The sequence below is a fragment of the Pristiophorus japonicus genome, chromosome 6 (genome assembly GCF_044704955.1).
Source record: "Pristiophorus japonicus isolate sPriJap1 chromosome 6, sPriJap1.hap1, whole genome shotgun sequence".
NCBI classification, from domain to species: domain Eukaryota; kingdom Metazoa; phylum Chordata; class Chondrichthyes; family Pristiophoridae; genus Pristiophorus; species Pristiophorus japonicus.
This window is the reverse complement of record NC_091982.1, coordinates 194,056,764-194,075,882: the sequence shown is the minus strand read 5'-3', so window position 1 is coordinate 194,075,882 and position 19,119 is coordinate 194,056,764. Positions and strand designations below refer to the sequence as shown.

The 19,119-nt window shown below is 44.0% G+C and overlaps 1 protein-coding gene and 1 long non-coding RNA gene across 2 annotated transcripts in view; one reads left to right on the top strand and one right to left on the bottom strand.

Moving 5' to 3' along the window:
- LOC139266239 (inactive N-acetylated-alpha-linked acidic dipeptidase-like protein 2) overlaps nt 1–19,119 on the top strand; it is a 795,403-nt gene that overhangs the window by 705,431 nt on the left and 70,853 nt on the right. The window lies entirely within an intron of this gene.
- On the bottom strand, nt 10,030–18,147 carry LOC139265920 (uncharacterized). Its single transcript, XR_011593651.1, has 3 exons — nt 16,016–18,147; nt 15,740–15,901; nt 10,030–15,008 (listed from the first exon to the last, which is right to left on the bottom strand). It is a non-coding gene; the product is annotated as an uncharacterized lncRNA (long non-coding RNA).

The window sequence follows — 19,119 nt, the reverse complement described above, 5'->3', positions numbered from 1 at the left end:
TAGAGGAGCCATCTTTTAAGATGTATCTATGAGTATGCAGACATGTGCACATTGAGAAATTAGCTCTCTGAATGTAAACTTCATGCAAGTAATCATCAAAGACAGCACCTGCAGACCAAATGAGTACATGTTAATGTCATTTTCTTTTCACTCTGTACATTATATACCAAAAAACTGCTTCATGATTTCCCCATCTACTTTGATTTGATTTTATGAATGAGTGCACAGAATGGAGATCTGCACAGACTTAATCTGTTTTTAAAGATTTATTACATTTTAAAAATAATCTGAGAATTATGCAGTCTAATTCAGGAGTCTGTGAATGAGCCTTTTCCAACTGGATTCAATTGAGAAGCTCAAAAACATAATCCTCAGTTGTGTGTCGATATGTTGGCTATATGAAGCTGTACAGAATAACAGTCCTCGCAAGTGAGGTTTTCCATGATTTTGATTTATATTTTGTTAGTGGTTTCATCACTGTTCCCAAACCACTTGCAGTTGCAAGGTTATTCTGCATATTTTCTTCCGTATGGCTATAATAGCAATCTTAAACATCTGGGAACCTGGTTAAAAAGAGTATCAGATCAACAATACTACTTCAGCAACCTTCTCTGTCTATATGAATGTGTATAAGTATGTGGATGCAGGTGACAAAGATGACTTTTCCACATACTCATTCTTTACCATTCCTGACATTTGATTTTAAAGCCTTTGTTATTTTAATTCACATGGCAAGCTAACTTGGGGCTACAGTGATTACATTCTGTATATTCTGCACTGTCTGTAAATGTGTTTTACACACAGGTTTTTCTTTAACTTTACAGCTTTGCATACTGAGCAAAATATATCCCCTGATGATCCCCTGAGGGAAAAAAATCCTCATCCAGGGATGAAAATCCAAAATAACTTTTCCATGTCATGCTTGGTCTCTCTGCAATAATACTTATTGTAAAATAATGTCAGTTTCCTTGTGGCTCACGAGAGCAGTGCCATTTTGGCTTTTTCATATGCTGCACTTCACTATTCATAACATTTCTCTGAATTGAAAGTACCTGGTACTTGTAATGGATATATTTCAGGTTACTGCACAAGATAAAAGTTCATGGGGTTGGGGGTAATATATTAGCATGGATAGAGGATTGGCCAACAAACAGAGAACAGAAAATTGGGATAAAGGTTCATTCTCGGGTTGGCAACCAGTAACTAGTGGGGTGCCGCAGGGATCAGTGCTGGGACCCCAACTATTTACTATCTATATTAACAACTTGGAAGAAGGGACTGAGTGTAACGTAGCCAAGTTTGCTGATGACACAAAGATGGGAGGAAAAGCAATGTGTGAGGAGGACACAAAAAATCAGCAAAAGGACATAGACAGCCTAAGTGAGTCGGCAAAAATTTGGCAGATGGAGTATAATGTCAGAAAGTGTGAGGTCATGCACTTTGGCAGAAAAATCAAGTTGTTATTTAAATGGAGAAAGATTGCAAAGTGCCGCAGTACATCGGGACCTGGGGGTACTTGTGCATGAAACACAAAAGGATAGTATGTCGGTACAGCAAGTGATCAGGAAGGCCAATGGTATCTTGACCTTTATTGGAAAGGGGATGGAGTATAAAAGCAGGGAAGTCTTGCTACAGCTATGTAAGGTATTAATGAGGTCACACCTGGAATACTGTGTGCAGTTTTGGTTTCCATATTTACGAAAGGATATACTTGCTTTGGAGGCAGTTCACTAGGTTGATTCCGGGGATGAGGGGGTTGACTTATGAGGAAAGGTTGAGTAGGTTGGGCCTCTACTCATTGGAATTCAGAAGAATGGGAGATGATCTTATTGAAACATATGAGATTATGAGGGGGCTTGACGAGGTGGATGCAGAGAGCTGATGGGGGAGACTAGAACTAGAGGGCATGATCTTAGAATAAGGGGCCGCCCATTTAAAACAGAGATGAAGAGAAATTTCTTTCTCTCAGAGGGTTGTAAATCTGTGGAATTCGCTGCCTCAGAGAGCTGTGGAAGCTGGGACATTGAATAAATTTAAGTCAGAAGTAGACAGTTTCTTAAACGATAAGGGGATAAGGGGTTATGGGGAGCGGGTGGGGAAGTGGAGCTGAGTCCATGATCAGATCAGCCATGATCTTATTGAATGGCGGAGCAGGCTCGAGGGGCCGTATGGCCTACTCCTGTTCCTCTTTCTTGTGTTCTTATGTTCTTAAAATGTCTGTCTAGAAACACTCAAGAATTTAATGCACAAAAATCTCAATTCATTGCTTTCTTCAGATTTTTACAATTTTGTTCCAAATTGTACTCAAATTAACGTGCTTTTTGTAAAGTAGTGTAATTTTCACCAAGAATAGTTAATATATGAGTTTGTTCAAGAGCTGTAAGAAATAAATGAAGTAAAAAGTAGCTTCTAATCGACAGATTACATCATTTTATATGCATCTTGCTCCACATGCTGTTAATTGTATATTTAGTCTGAGGACTGGCAATCTTCTCATTCCGTTTGCCTGCATGAATCCAAAAAAAATAATTAAACTGTAAGTGCATTAGCTTTGAACCGCATCATTGAGTAAGGACCTAGGAATCATCTTTAATCAGTTAACTCATGTCCAATTTAAAAATTGAATTAAAGAGATTATAATAACGAAGAGTATTGTGATCAATGAAGTATTCCACCCTTCTTTTCCCAGAGTGCCTTCATCTGGTAGTTGCACTGCACTGAATAACTGTGACAATACTGACCCTATTCAAAGTTTAGATATGATACCTGAGGGAAGCCACTTGCACTATAAATTAATTTTAATGAAACGACAGCTTGAATGATGTGTGTTTCATAATGCACATGATATATCCATTATTTTTATATAATGTGAATAAATTTTATCTCTTCCATTCACACGTGGCTGCTTCCATAAATATTATTCAGCAGCTGTGGCTATGTGTTTAATGGGAACTTTTTTTATTTGGTACATCAGCTGATTATCATGAATCAGAATGATCAGTCTACAGCAGTAGATGTAGTGATTTGAAACTGGTGATAGCCACTGTAAAACTCACAGGAAGTAGGAACTAGTTTTTAGTTTTGTTGAGTATAAAAGGTGTATCCGTGTCAGATGATGCTATTTATGGTTAGTTTATTCGAGCAGTGAAGGACTACAGTTCTAGAATAAATGTATGTTCATCCATTTTTTGGTCTGTTTTGTATCCTATAAAATGTAATCTAGTGTTAGATTGAGCAGAAAAAAACCAAGAGATTCCCCTTAAAGAGGAGAGACACATTAAATTTTAATGGATGGATGGCTCACCCAAAGATACTTATAAACAAAATAAATTCACAGAAAATAACTATCAAATTCAAATAGTGAAATCATCAGTCATAGAAGACATCGAGTGAGTCAGTATTCATGTTTGTACCCACTCTTCACCTGGGCTTAAAATAAGCATGACAGGAATTCTGCCCAACAATCTTGCACATCCATTTACTAATAAAAATAATAAGGTAAGACATATTAGGACCAAAATCATTTAGATCAGTTCTACCATCTTTGGAACCTTATTATGGATGATTGCATTAGCATCATGGCTTTTTCAGAGAGCTGGTGCCGTCTCCCCACTCTCAACATAGCCCTCGCCCAAGAACGGCCAGATTGGTACATTCCCAGCTGTAGCCCAAAAACTGGCTTTATGTTTCTTAATGTAAAAGAACAATATGTGTTTTAAAGGAGGTCATTTTTTTGAGGTTTGTACTCTGAGGAGACGCATACATGAGCCTAATAGGAAGGAAAAAATGGACAGCGGGAAACCCATTACATTTTTCATTCTGCTTAACTAGCTAAAAGCAAGATGTTGCAGAAAGAGAGAAGGAAACAATGTCAGAACCTTCCACATCTGGCAGTACTTGCAGAAACTGCGGCACTCCGTCATGAATCCTATCACTTGTAGAGGAGGTATTGGAGGTGGAGCAGGATGTACCTGAACAGAGAATTAGGAGATATCAGGCCTGGCTGTTAAGCATTTGGATAATGGTGTCAAGATCATGCCATGAAAAGACAAATGCTTGAAGAGCAGGAGAACCACCTGAATACCCTGCAAAGACTTTCAAAGATGTGCGGCCGAGAGGGCTTCTCCACAGTGCAGAGCATCTATGTGCAACTAGTAGCTCCAGAAACTTGTGCCCACAGAACACAGGCTTTCTGACACATACCTTCCTGGATATATTGATGAATGATCTTCTAGGCTTATACACCCAGGTTTTTTACACAGCGAATGGTTAGGATCTGGAATGCACTGCCTGAAAGCGTGGTGGAGGCAGACTCAATTGCGGCTTTCAAAAGAGAGTTGGATATGTACCCGAAAGAAAAAAAATTGCAGAGTTACGGTGAAAGGGCAGGGGAGTGGGACCAACTAAGGTGCTTTTGCAGAGAGCCAGCACAGGCTTGATAGGCCAATGGCCGCCTTCCGTGCTGTAACCATTCTATGATTCTGTGAACTTAAATCTTATTCCCAGTCATGGCCAGGAATACAGCAATTAGGTCTGTCTGGTAGCAGGGGAAGGTTAGCACAAATAGCTGTCCCAGCACTGAACCAGGTACACTAACCATTTTAAACAACTAACAGCTGGTTCCGAGTTTCTCAACCCTGTCTTTTCAAGCCATGTATCTATTGTTAACACTGCAGAACACAGAGGTAGTTATTTAAATAATGTAATCTATCAAGTAGCACTGATAATGGAAATTACCTTCACGGTAAATAGACAGATTTATGGGTACCAGTAATTCACTACCACCTGCTCAGATGAAAATCCAGACTCTGGATACTACCAGCAGAAAATACACTGCTGACTGTCCCAGAGAAGACATGGGTTAAATCAGCATCTTCATTTTCTAGGTGATAATCTGCCAGAGTAGATCGCCATTGAAATCAATAAAAAGAAAATCGGACGGGTTCTATAATGGACGGGCAATCTGCTCTGTCGCATTACCATCCAGGCGGTGAAGACGAAAACTAACCGCACAGTGTGTGAAGTGGGGAAATTCAGCATATCATTTTCTTCAATGTAATAATCTAAGAAAAGTTACATCAAAACCTTGGTTCACCAAATAACAGTAATGTTTTACAATTGTTCAGCTTGAAAGTGCTATATTTGTCTCTGTTTATAGCTGCAATATGTTAGGTGCAGCTCTCACATCAACACTTGGAAAGCCATCTTCTGGCAAATTTCAGCTTGCAGTCAGGTTATATTACTTAGAAGCATAGAAACATAGAAAATAGGTGCAGGGGTAGGCCACTCGGCCCTTCGAGCCTACGCCACCATTCAATAAGATCATGGCTGATCATTCCCTCAGTACCCCTTTCCTGCTTTTTCTCCATACCCCTTGATCCCTTTAACCGTAAGGGCCATATCTAACTCTCTCTTGAATATATCCAATGAACTGGCATTAACAACTCTCTGCGGCAGGGAATTCCACAGGTTAACAACTCTCTGAGTAAAGAAGTTTCTCCTCATCTCAGTCCTAAATGACCTACCCCTTATCCTAAGACTGTGTCCCCTGGTTCTGGACTTCCCCAACGTCGGGAACATTCTACCCGCTTCTAACCTGTCCAGTCCCGTCAGAATCTTATATGTTTCTATGAGATCCCCTCTCATCCTTCTAAACTCCAATGTATAAAGGCCCAGTTGATCCAGTCTCTCCTCATTTGTCAGTCCAGCCATCCCTGGAATCAGTCTGGTGAACCTTTGCTGCACTCCCTCAATAGCAAGAACGTCCTTCCTCAGATTAGGAAACCAAAACTGAACACAAAATTCCAGGTGAGGCCTCACCAAGGCCCTGTACAACTGCAATAAGACCTCCCTGCTCCTATACTCAAATCCCCTAGCTATGAAGGCCAACATATCATTTGCCTTCTTCACCGCCTGCTGTACCTGTAGGCCAACTTTCAATGACACTTCGAGATGAGTCTCTTTTCCTGCACTGATGACAACATAATTTGATTAAGACATCTAGACCCCAATTTTAACCCAACCCATCCAATGGGAACAGGGCAGGGGAGCGGTTCAAATGAATAACCACATACTTTGCATTATTGAATTTTATTTGTCATTTATCTGCCCATTCTAGCCTATTTGTATCCTTCTCATTATTAGCTATACTCCCCAATTTGGTATCATCTGCAGATTTTGACACCATACCTCCAATTTCTGAGTGCAAATCATTAAACCATATATATAATGAACAACAGTGGTCCCAGCTGGATACCACTTCCCATTTTCTGACAGACCGAGAAGTTTTCCTTAACTCCTATCCTCCGTTTTCTGTTTTGTAGTCATCTTTCAATCTATTCTGCTACTTGACCCCAGACTCAATATGCCGTGACATTTGCAGTGAGTCTCTTATGTGGCACCTTATCAAAAGCCTTCTGAAAGTCCATGTATACAACATCCATTGCATTGCTCTTATCTATTCTTTCTGACCGAGAATTTGGTTTTGTGCCAGAAGCTGGGGCTAAGTGGAACACGCGCCCGAATATGTCGGCCCAAGACTCTCAAGCCTTGGCCCTCATTTCTGTAAAACAGGCAAGCTGCGGATGTCAATTAGTGTCCCAAAGCAGCTTGGTTGTTGGGGACTTTGCAAAATTGGCCACCTGTCCTGCAGATAGGTTCTGAGGGAGGCAGACAAATGGGAAGGGGGCGAATCCGGACTAGCAGTGGTCCACAGTACTGTTGTGGAACTGGAAGAAGCATTCCTGCTCCTCCTGGCTCAACATTAAGGTTTAAAAAAAAAAGGCACCATTTCATCAGCTGCCTCCGCTGGTTAGCCCACAGTAGACCCAGAAAAACTGAATGGAGCATGTGTGGCGATGCTCTGCTGAATCTCAGGGCTCAAGTTTCGGCCTGAGTTGGTCCTGTTTTTTTTTGAGCAACTAGTTTAGAATGGAGCATCTTAGAAATTGCAATTCTCGGCATTTAGTTTGCTCCAGTTCTAGTGAGTTAGAATAGTTTCATTTTAGAACAGATTTTTTTTTTCAAAAGGGTGTGTGTCAGGCCACTTACACCTGTTTTGCAAGTTTAGGCAGTAAAAACTTACTCCAAACTAACTTAGAATGGAGTAAGTGTAGATTTTTGTACGCTCAGAAAAACCTTGCCTACACTTTAGAAATTAGGCACAGGGAAGGAGATATGGGGGGGAGGAAGGGAAGTTATGGAATTTTACAAGCATTTAGCACTTTCACTTCTACAAATAAAGAGCCATCCTGAATAATAAATGATAAATAAAGCAAATAAAAAATACATTGCATTTTCCTACCTGTCTGAAGCAACAGCAGCAGCAGCCTCCGAGTTGCAACGATTTAGGCCGTTTGGCCAGGGGATAGGAGAGGCATACAATGCACTGGAAGGGAGAGCCAGCCAGCCAGCCAGCAAAAAAGTTTAATTTGTACTTCAAGTATGGGTGCTGCATTATCAACACCACGGATTATACAATGGTTCTCCATCAATTTACTGCATAGGAGAGAATTGATTAGAGCTCACCGCGCCAGGAACGTCATAGCCCATAGACTGATGGGCATGAGACCTTACCCACGTTAGCAATATCGTGCCAGGTGTTCGTACCTGGGCAGGAGCGAGGCTGATTGTGCCAAAAGGCTGCGTTTCCGCAGAGAAGTTGTCGCTGAGATCTGTGATATGCTGAAAGCAGATTTACAGCCCAGAAGCAGAATGCCGACAGTCTTGTCTGTTGAAGTGAAGGTTACAGATGCACTTTCCTTCTATGCCTCGGTATCGTTTCAAGCTACAACTGGAGATGTGTGCGCCATCTCTCAATGTGCAATACATGCCTGCGTTTACCAGGTTACGTCTGAACTGTATGCGTGGAGGAAAGACTTCATTAAGTACCCAATGACCGGCCAAGCAATACATGATGGGGCTGTAGGCTTCTCCAGGATTGCTGGCTTCCCAAAGGTACAGGGCTGCATTGATTGTACCCGCATCGCCTTGCGAGCACCTGTGGAGGATTCCAAGCAGTACAGGAATAGAAAAGGTTTCCACTCCATTAATGTGCAGCTCGTGTGTGACGACAAGCAGCGCATCATGTCAGTCGATGCGAGATACCCTGGGAGCACCCATTATGTATTCATCCTATGCGACAGCGTTATATCTGACACGTTTGAGCAGCAGCCAGAAGGGCAGAGCTGGCTACTGGGAGACAAAGGGTACGGCCTGGCCACCTGGCTCATGACGCCCCTACGCATAACACGGACGGAAACTGACCATCAATACAACATGTCGCACATTGCGACGTGCAGCATCATAGAGAGGACCATTGGCATCTTGAAACAACATTTCCAATGCCTGGACCATTCCGGAGGCCACTTGCAATACTCTCGTAAGATTGTGGGTCACTTGTGTGCTGCATGCTGCATAACTTAGCCATCATGAGGCAGCAGGAGCTGGTAGTGAAACCAGAAGACCCACATGAGGGGAGAGTGCATGATGATAGTCATTTGGAAGAGCAGGATGAGGATGATGGCGACGATCAGGAAAGCATGCAAGTGCCTGATGCCGGAGCACAAGGTCGGAGGAGGGCCGTCCATCGTGCTCCTTTAACGATTGCTCGAGCCCTGCGCCAGCAGCTCATCCGTGAACACTTCAATTACTGATGCCTGAGGGCTCTGCGACAACTGTTGCACATGGACATGTTTATTTTTTGGAATTGTTCCTATGTTGTGTTGTGTTAATGGAACATGATTCAGTTTTAATGAAAAAATATTTTATTGAAAAGTTAACGTTAGTATAATAAAAATATTTGTTTTATCAAACTTTACTTTTTAAAATGACTCTTTAAGATCACTTAAAAACTTTAAGATCACTTATAAACTTGTAAAGTTACAAAAGTTACAAAACAATTTCAATGTGAAAAATCTTACACTCTTAAGATCACTTGAACTTCAAGATCACTTTTAGGTGCAAAATTAAATAAGTTACAAAATGTGAGAGCATTTACACTATAAGATCACTTAAAAACACTAAGATCACATAAGTTGTAAAGTTACAAAACTTACAAAACAATTTCAATTTGAAAAACATTATTGCAGTTACATCAAGAACAAGAACAAAAGCAGCAAAGAAAGGCTGCAACCATCTCTCATCCACATCTTGGTGAATGTTCACTTCTTCATGGGGGTGTCATTTGATTGGCCAGGCTGTGTGCCCTTATTGCAGCAGGTACCTCCATGAGGGCCTGTGCCGTCACTTGCACTCCCTCGGACATTCCCTCCCTCATTTCCCGTGTCATTACTGCTATTTCTCCTGTCAGTACCGTTACCTCTTCACCCACTGCACTGACGCTGCCCATGACTAATCGGGTAAGGTCATTGCTCTCCACACCCAATGCCACAACCTGAGCCACACCTGTCTGTTGCACGCTGCATCTCAGGAGAGCGTGTTTCCAATCTCCTTCTCCTCTGCCTGGGTCTGCCTCGCGGCACCACTACACTGGGAGCTGCGGGCTGGGACGGTGGAACCCTGGGTGTTCCAAACGGCAGCACTCGAGTGCGAGTCGCGGGCTGGGATGGTGCGGCCCTGGGTCTTGCATCTGACACCACTCCAGAGGGAGGCGCAGGCTGGGACGGTGGGGCAGTGGGTGTAAAGTGCTGCATTACACCAGCAGCACCACTGGGACCCGCAACGTCGGAATCTGTGAAACCATCGAATGTGGAACCAGAACCTATGCAAGGATTTGAAACACTGATGTCCGCTAATGTGGGCTCATAAATATTAAGTTCAAAGGTTTCCCCGAAGACATTTCAGTCAATGCCTGCAGCCGCCCTTTGTCTCGATCATCCGCATCTGGTTCTTCTGGTTCTTCTTCTGGATCGTCAAGATCTTCAGGATTGGCATCATCATCTTCTGCAAAATATATCAGAACAGTCAAATGTTTAGCAGTAGAGGAGGGGGCAGGATGGGTGGCATGAGTACTCTCTGTTGTGGAAAAATATTTCCGAGACTGTATAATATATATAAAGAGAGGTTTATTAAATCGGAGACAAAGCTTTGGGAGAAGTGTTAAAGACCCCTGTCTTTGAACCATCTTCTCAAATTGGTATCTGCAGTGAAGTTCTTTTATCTTACAAATTACGTCACTTTACAACACATGCTTTAGCACTACAAAGCTTTGACCATTGAAGGCTAAGCTTTTGATATAACCCATCCTGCATTGTGACAGGGCAGTATAAACAAGTGCAGGCTTTTGACACCGGTATAAACAAACATACCCAGTACTTAACTTTCCAGTGTTCATTATCTCACTTCCCTATCTCCATTAACTCAAGGCCAGCATGCCTTAAAGTCTAACTGTTTAAAGCATAATGCATCAGTATTGTCCCTTGCAAAATTCATTTAAAGGGGAAAATAAAACAAATGTTTGGTCCCGTATACAATCAAATATATGTCCAAAAATCCGCTCCAACAATATTTCCCCTTTTGGTCCTGGAGGATGTTTACGAAATCCAGATGACCACAATGATAGTAGCATATATTCGTCCTTTGGGGTATGTTACTTCCCTGATGTTCCGTATGTCCACCTTGCCTGTAGCTCTAGGCTACCCTTCAAAGATAGTGGTCGGTGTCATCGTCGTCTGTTTCTTCATCCATGGTGTCTTCAGGTATTTCCATCAGGTGTGCTGCTTCTTCGGCGATTACACTGGCTACTGGCATCAGTCGAGCCATCATAATTTTACAGCAGATATTAAAACACCCGATAATCAGACAACAAGTAATTATTATTACAACCAGAATAATTACTCCATGCATAAGATAGGACCCCCAGGATCCCCCTAACAGCCAGTCAAATCAGCCAGATCCTCCTGCTGTCGTGGATAACTTCTTTACCTCCCTTCTTATGTGATCAGCGAGGTTGGTTATGTTTTCTGAATTATCGGGAATGTAAGTGCAACATTCAGCTCCAATTAAGGCACATTGTGCGTATGGCTACCATTTCAGCTGTTATGCCCTCTATTGCTTCAGCAGTGTCGTTAACTATCTGTTCCAGTACCCTCTCTAGGTTACGTAATTCATCCATGGTGCGTCCTATCCCGAATGAGAGCATCATGACCCCAAATAGCCTCTCTACCGGGGTAAGATCTCGTCTTAGTCGACCTGGTGTCTGTACTTTTGCTAAAGTACGTACCCGTCTGACAAAAGGGACCACATATCCCAAATAACAGGACCCCCTCCAGTTCTGAGGCAACCGGGGTAGGCCTTATGCCCGCACACAAAATAAGTGCCATTGTATGCTATTAGAGTCGATCCCAATCTCTCTCTCAGCCCCCGTCGCCACCTAATCTTTGGGTCCCAGTCCTGGCTACTTGTCTGATTCTTCAAACCCTCTAATTCAAAGAACCCCTGGTTTGTGTTTCGCTGGCTATTATGTTCCACCTGGCGAGGTTAAAGTATCCTGCTACAAAACCTGTTTCCTCACCGGTCAGGTTTCTAGTGAAACAAATGTCAGCGGTGGGCCTTCCAACTCCTGAGGTGTTGGTCAAAACCAGGAACGGGGGTCGTACCGACCTATTGTATTCCGGCTGGTACCATCCGTCAAATGCATCCAAAAGGTAACCCCCCGATCTCCACGTTTCTTTATCCCGACTCTGGTTCCAAGTATCATTTACATCCCCTGTACCGTTTTGTCGCATTACCCAATCCGCTACTTCCGAGATGTTAAGGGAGATTGACCTCAAAGGGATGCCTCCTTTGCTATGTATGGGGATGTGCGAACATACTCAGCAACTAGAAAAGTTCTCATTTTGCGCATAAACATAAGACATGGACAAAAAGATATTCACATGTAACTCTCGTTTCGGTCTAGCTAGCAGGCCGGACCTAACACGAACTATGATAATCGCACCGATCGCAATATATAGTTTTGTCTTATTACTTTATAATTAACAAATAGTCAAAGGCAAAATGGCCGTATGGCTTGCTTGAAGAATCTCTCGCTGTCAATCTGTAAATAGACAAACAACAACAACTAATATGTGTGCTAAACGGCTGGTTCAAAAACCTTAAGCTGGGTCCAATGCTTCCATTTTCCGTTCCCTTTAACATCGATGCAGGCACAAGTGTCCCTGCTGATTATAACCTCATACGGTCCTATCCATTTTTGAGGCAAACCCCGGTTTTCCCGGGAGGACCCTTACCATAACGTGACTTCCCGCCAACGGGACTTCAGGGAGCTTTGTAAGCTCTGCTTCCACGTCTCTTTCTTTCTGATTGTCCCTAACTAATTTACGCATCCCTTTTAATTGAGTACTTAGTTCCAAAACATACCGTTTTATTTTGTCTTTTAATGGGCCTACATCGGCCCCCCCTGTTATGCGCTCTACCATTCCAGAACTCTGCGGGTGGTAGGGGATGTGGAATTTTTGTTTTATGCCCATCAGCTGGCATATTGTTTTTACAATTTTCCCGGTGAAGTGGGTGCCTTGGTCGGAATATCCTTGCCACTGTTGAGGCAGTGCAATCACGTGTGGGGAAAGCTTCCACCCACTGGGTAAATTGATCTTTAACCCCTAGGCAATATCTTTTTCCATGGGATGGGGGCAAAGGACCTGTGAAATCAATTTGTACATGTTCCCATGGCCCCCGTGGACGGGGCTGGTGTCCCATTTTAATTTTAATGGGCCTGCCTGGATTATATTGTGCGCACGTAATGCATCGATGGCAATATCTCTCCCCATCCCTTTCCACCACCAATCTCTCCCAAGACTCCCGGTCATGGCCTCTCATTCTGAATGAGACAGGCCATGATGCAACTCCACTAAGGTATTCTGTATGCATTCAGGCGCCATTACCTTGTCGTTTTGTCTCCAAACGTTATCCTTCCCTTGCGTTGCGCCCTGCTTTGTCCACATACCTATTTCCTCCTCAGAAGTATCCTGGTGTAGTTTCTCAATACTTATCTGTTCGTCTCGGGCCCCAGCGGCACTGACTTAATTTTAATAATTTAAAATCATTATCAATGGAGAGTGTTTTTTTTTTACCTCTTCAAATTCTTTTTTTTTCCAATTAAACCAATCGCAAACACCCCTTCTCCCCCATGCTGTCATATAATCGTGTACTACCCCGAATGCATATCTATTGTCAGTATAGATATTAACAATCATATTTTCCGATAATTCCAGTGCCCGGGTAGGGGCTACCAGTCCTGCCACTTGAGCTGACGACCCCCCCATTAATTCGCCCTGATTCAACTGTCTCTAGATCCTGGTTAACTACGGCCCATCCGGTACGAGGTAGTCCCTCTACGTATTTTCGTGAGCCGTCCACAAACAAGGTTTGTTCTGCGGTTTGAAGGGGGGCGTCTTTTATTCGATCCTCTTCCATATCCTCACATACCTCTTCGCAAAAGTGGGGTTCCCCTTCACCCATCATACCTTCTGCGGGGTTGTTTCCTACATCCCTAATTATGGTTACCGCTTTGTTGGGTGTTAAGAGGACTGCTTCCCACTTTGCCCGTCTCATATTAGATGCGGTTCTCAGTTTTCCTGTGTTTAACATTTCTACCAATGTGTGTTTAGTGTGGAGAATGATGTTTCCAGTCATCACCACAGACTCGCTTAATTTTTACCACCCAAGCTGCGCAATCTAGCACGGCTATACATCTGGATAACCCAGTCACCACCGAGCTTTCGGTGGTAGAGTAATAGGCTATAGGTCTCCTTTTATCAGGGATAAAGTTCCGGCTGTAATTAAAGAGGCCCAGTACCTTCCTCACCCCCCTTACCGTTACTGGTCTAGGCAAGTCCTTGACAGCCTTTTTCCTATCCGAGGGCATTTCTTTCAGCCCCTTCAGAGGCAGTACCCTAGGTACAGGACCTGGGATTTCCCTCCCTGGGCCTTTTTGGGGAGTTAGTAGTGCTAACTGTTTCTTTTAAGATACCCTTTTCCACTAGCCCTTTTACTATTTCTACAACCGCTGTTCTAGCTTCAGGTCTTATAGGGTATTGTGGCAAGTCCCCCTTTTCTGCCCTCCTCCTGTTCCCGTGGCAGAGACCTTTTCCTGCTTTATCTTTTTCTTTTCTAAACTGCTAAAGCTTACTGTTTTAGCCTTTTTCAAAAGTCCCTTTTACACCTTCACAGATAGCTCACCACTCGCCCAGGAGTTTGACCTAATCCCTGAAGGTATTTCTAAATTTAAAACTCTTTTTTTTTACTGAGCTAGAAGCTTTCGCGTCAAGGTTTTACACAAAGGAAAATGGGAGCGTTTTAAAAAGCATTCTTTATCTCATTCCTGGACTAAATTTATGTCTTTCAACCCAATTGCATGTTTTCTTTCGACAAGTAAGTGAGCGTGTCAAATTCTTTTTTTTTTACTACCGGGACCATGTATTTTTATCTTTTACTCAACAAACCTATCCTTTGTGCATTTCCTAGCTCCGTAACTTATCATCCGAATATATCCACACCTTCGTTTCTAACTTAAAATGTAATACCATAAGGTTCACAGTTTCTTAAACTTCCCACATACAGGACAACACTACGAAGGGTTAAAAAAAAAAACATTTCACTCTGTTTGGAAAGAGTGGGTGGCAGGCAACTCCACACCTTCCCAAACAGACTTTCATTCATTCCACAGTCAAAATTACTCGAGTACTCTCTTCATTCAAAATAGACACTCACAAAAGTCTCTCTTCATTCAACAAAGCTTATGTCTGGATCCATATGTCACTTAAGATAGTCACTATCAGCTTTTTTTATGGCATTACGTAATTACGCAAGTTACAATTAATGATAGGAATTAATTAATGACCCGGGCAGCCCGCGTTTTACATTCCCTTCCTTACCTTCCATGTTCGCCAGTCTCGGACGTTTCCCTTTGTTTCTGTAATACTCACGGCCACGACTACTCTGTGGAGACCCTTTGTCTTCGCAACAAAACTAGCATGTTTCCTTACCACCGGAGTTTTCGGCTCTAGGTTGGATCGATCAGTTCCCTTCCGCAACGACCTTATTTACTAAAGGGACAACTCAAACTGGTTAGTCAGCCTCTTCCAACTATCTGTTTACTCGTATCTTATACACTATCCCGTCGTGCCCGTACACCTCTCTTTTCAGTCTCTAACACCAGATTCCAGATACTGTCTTAAGTGATCACGTCTGATCAGACAGTATCCTGTCGACTACGCCATTTTGTTGTGGAAAAATATTTCCGAGACAGTATAATATATATAAAGAGAGGTTTATTAAATCGGAGACAAAGCTTTGGGAGAAGTGTTAAAGACCCCTGTCTTTGAACCATCTTCTCAAATTGGTATCTGCAGTGAAGTTCTTTTATCTTACAAATTACGTCACTTTACAACACATGCTTTAGCACTACAAAGCTTTGACCATCGAAGGCTAAGCTTTTGATATAACCCATCCTGCATTGTGACAGGGCAGTATAAACAAGTGCAGGCTTTTGACACCGGTATAAACAAACATACCCAGTACTTAACTTTCCAGTGTTCATTATCTCACTTCCCTATCTCCATTAATTCAAGGCCAGCATGCCTTAAAGTCTAACTGTTTAAAGCATAATGCATTAGTATTGTCCCTTACAAAATTCATTTAAAGGGGAAAATAAAACAAATGTTTGGTCCCGTATACTCGTCCAGTATATGTCCAAAAATCCGCTCCAACACTCTCCCACATAGCAGGCCAGGCAGCAGGTTGATTTGAAGGGCAACAATGCATTTTCAGGACTTACCCTCTTCCTCGCATGCGGGCCCAGCTTGTGCTGTACTGATTGCTTTTCTCCATGTATGGCTCATCATAGCAGCTACCCTCTGTTCCAAGGTGTCAGGGGATGCAGATTTGGCGTGCCTCCTCCTGTTCGAGTTCTTTCCCTTTTGTTGTGGGCCAATTTATTCTGCAAATATTAAAATATAACTTTTTACAGAGTACGTCTTTCTGCAGGGTGGGACATATACAGATAATCACATTTACAATTACGATTCCATTGAAAAATGAAGATATTACTTACACTAACTACTTGACCAAAGTCGTGCCAGTTCTTTTTACACTGGCTTCCAGATCTCCTGGTAAGCATCACTGCGCAGTAATCTTCTGCAACTTGGTTCCAGCATTTCTTCATTTCTTTGTGTTATGTATTGTTCAGGTACATTTAATGTATAGTTACAATGGTGCGCCACAGGGGGCGCGGTGGTGGGAGACCCAAAAGTACCTGCAAGACAGAGTATAAAAGACTGCCCACCACACCTGAGAGGCACTCTGGAGTTACACAATAAAGGACTAAGGTCACAGCTGTTACCATAACACCAGACTGCGTGGAGTCAGTGATCTGAGTGCTACATACATCACAAATTGGCAACAAGGACACGGACGAGCTTCACGCAACCATGGCTACTCTGGGCTCGCTAAAAGATTTTACAGTGGGTAATGGCTGGGAGGCCTTTACGGAAAGGCTCGAGTACTACTTTATAGCAAACGACGGGGGACACGTACGCACTGAGAGAGAAGCGTAAGGCGATATTGCTGTCCAGTTGTGGCGATGAGGTTTACTGTCTCATCAGGGATTTGCTGGCACCCGGGAGCGCCAACGACAGGTCATATGAGCAGCTGATTGAACTCATTCGTGACCAACTGAAACCGAAGGAGAGCATCCTCACGGCCAGGCACAAATTCTACCACCACTGCAGACCTGAGGGTCAGGATGTTACAAAATTTGCTGCGGACATCAGGAGACTCGCGGCGCCGTGCGATTTTGGCACACGCCTTGACGAGGCGTTGCGAGACGTTTTTGTTATGGGAATTGGCCATGAGGGTCTCCTTCACAAGCTGCTATCTACTGAACCTACAGTCAGCCGGCAGCAAGCCATCAACATCAGCCGGGCATTTATGACCTCGACTTGCAGCACCAAGCAGATGATCCACAAGGTCTTGAACCCGGCAGGTACTATCCACAGGATAGCACCCGTCACGGACAAAACTGCAGAACATGGCTCTGCCCAGGGCAGAGAGCATGAACCTCAGGGTCCTGGAACTCAGAGTCCGCCGAGGTGGGCTAATCGAGTAGCACCATGCTGGCGCTGCGGAGGAAGCCATGGGGCTCACCAGTGCAGATTTGCGGAGTATACGTGCAATACCTGCCACCTGAAAGGCCACCTTCAGCGTATGTGCAAAAGAAACACGGCTCACCGTGTGGCTGAGAAGATGGTAGATGATCTACTATCCAGCGAGGAGCAGGTAGAAGAAGATGATGCGTTTGGACTGTATAAGTGTACCGATGATTCGGCCCCAGTGATTATGGAAGTCAAGATTAACTGGGTCCCAGTGATAATAGAAGTGGACACGGGATCGGGTCAGTTGCTGATGAGTAAGCAAACTTTTGCTAAACTGTGGATCAATCCAGCTGCACGACCCAAGCTGGTCCCGGTCACGGCGAAACTGCACACCTACACCAAGGAACAGATACCTGTTCTTGGCAGAGCGGATGTGCAGGTATCTCACGGGGGCGAGACGCACGGTTTACCTTTGTGGATCATTGCAGGCGATGGGCCAACGCTACTCGGCAGGAGATGGATGGGAAAGGTCCATGAGAGCTGGGAAGACGTCATTCCTCCATAGACCGCTGTCCCCCGTGTTCACAAGCAGCAGTGCCGACCGAGCTGGAGGAGCGAGAAGGGCTTTGCCGGGCTGCTCCAGCAGGCATCGTCGGCCCGCAGGCAGAGGTCGGTTCCGGAGGACATGTGTGTGTGTGTGTGGCGGCTCCCGGGCAAAAAGGTTAGCTGCATGGGGTGCTCCGGAGGATGTGGCGGTGCGGGGGCCGGTGCGTTGCGGCTCCCGGGTGCAGTCGAAGTGTGGTGGATCTCGAGAGAGAGTCGAGAGCAAAACGTTAGGCAGCAGCAAGCTAGAGTCCAGCAGGGAAAACACCCAGCAAACCAACCTCGCAAAAGGGTCCGAAGAAGGAAAGCTGTTCATCGGTGGTCTCAATCTCGACACAGGCCCTGGAAGAAGTGCTCTCCAAGTACGGGCAGATCTCCGAGGTGTGAGTGATCAAGGACAGGGACGTTTTCGGCTTCAGTACAGCGAGCTCAAGATGATGGCAAGCCTCGTGGCAGCAGAGTTCTGCAGAGAAAGGCAAGCAGAGCACCTAAAATGGCGGCGCCCTCGTGGAAAAAATCAAAATGGCGTCTTAAAAGGGAAATGTACCCGGGAGTCTTAAAGGGGCCTTACACCGTTGGCGGTCCCCACAAAGAGACTTTTGTAAGGGTAAGAGTGAGTCAAAATGATTACTGTGATTTGTATGATGACGTGATTTATGACGAGTTAATATTTTGATGCTAAAATGATTACTGTGATTAAAATGATTGATATGATTTGTGAAAAGGATTATCACAATGCACAAGTAAAAGGGTTAAGGGATCTGTGACTAACATGACAATGGATTAATGCGATTTCCGATTTAATGTGATTCATGCAATGGTTCAGCGGCTGCAGATGAGCCGCAAAGGCGACTATTTTCTGAGAACAGAGGCAACGCACTAGTTGCAATACCCTATCTCAGCGCAGCCCATTACCTCGGGCAAAAAGGGGCAGTATGCCACCACCATATCTCACCCAGTGGAGCTGGGATTTAATAACTGTTCAGTGTACCTGTAACCTTTTGATATAACTCTTCAATGCATCTATATGTACCATACAAATGTACTGTCTATGTGTACCTGCTTTCTATTGGAGGTTATGTTTGTGTACTTCATCACCCATGTAAGGACTGCAAATACCACATGCTTGCACTGGATCGCAAGCATAATCTCTACATGGGGGGGGCGGCGGGTGGGGGGAGAGGGAAGTGTATGGTCATGGACTCACACTCACAAATCAACCAGGACGAACAAGGCTGAGGTTTCCGGTAATGCGCTTTTGGAACTGGGGGGGTGGAGTGAGATGTTATGTATTGTCCAGGTACATTTAATGTATAGTTACAATGGTGCACCACAGGGGGCGCTGTGGTGGGAGACCCGCAAGTACCTGCAAGACAGAGTATAAAAGGCTGCCCACCACACCTGAGAGGCACTCTGGAGTTACACAATAAAGGACTAAGGTCACAGCGGTTACCACAACACC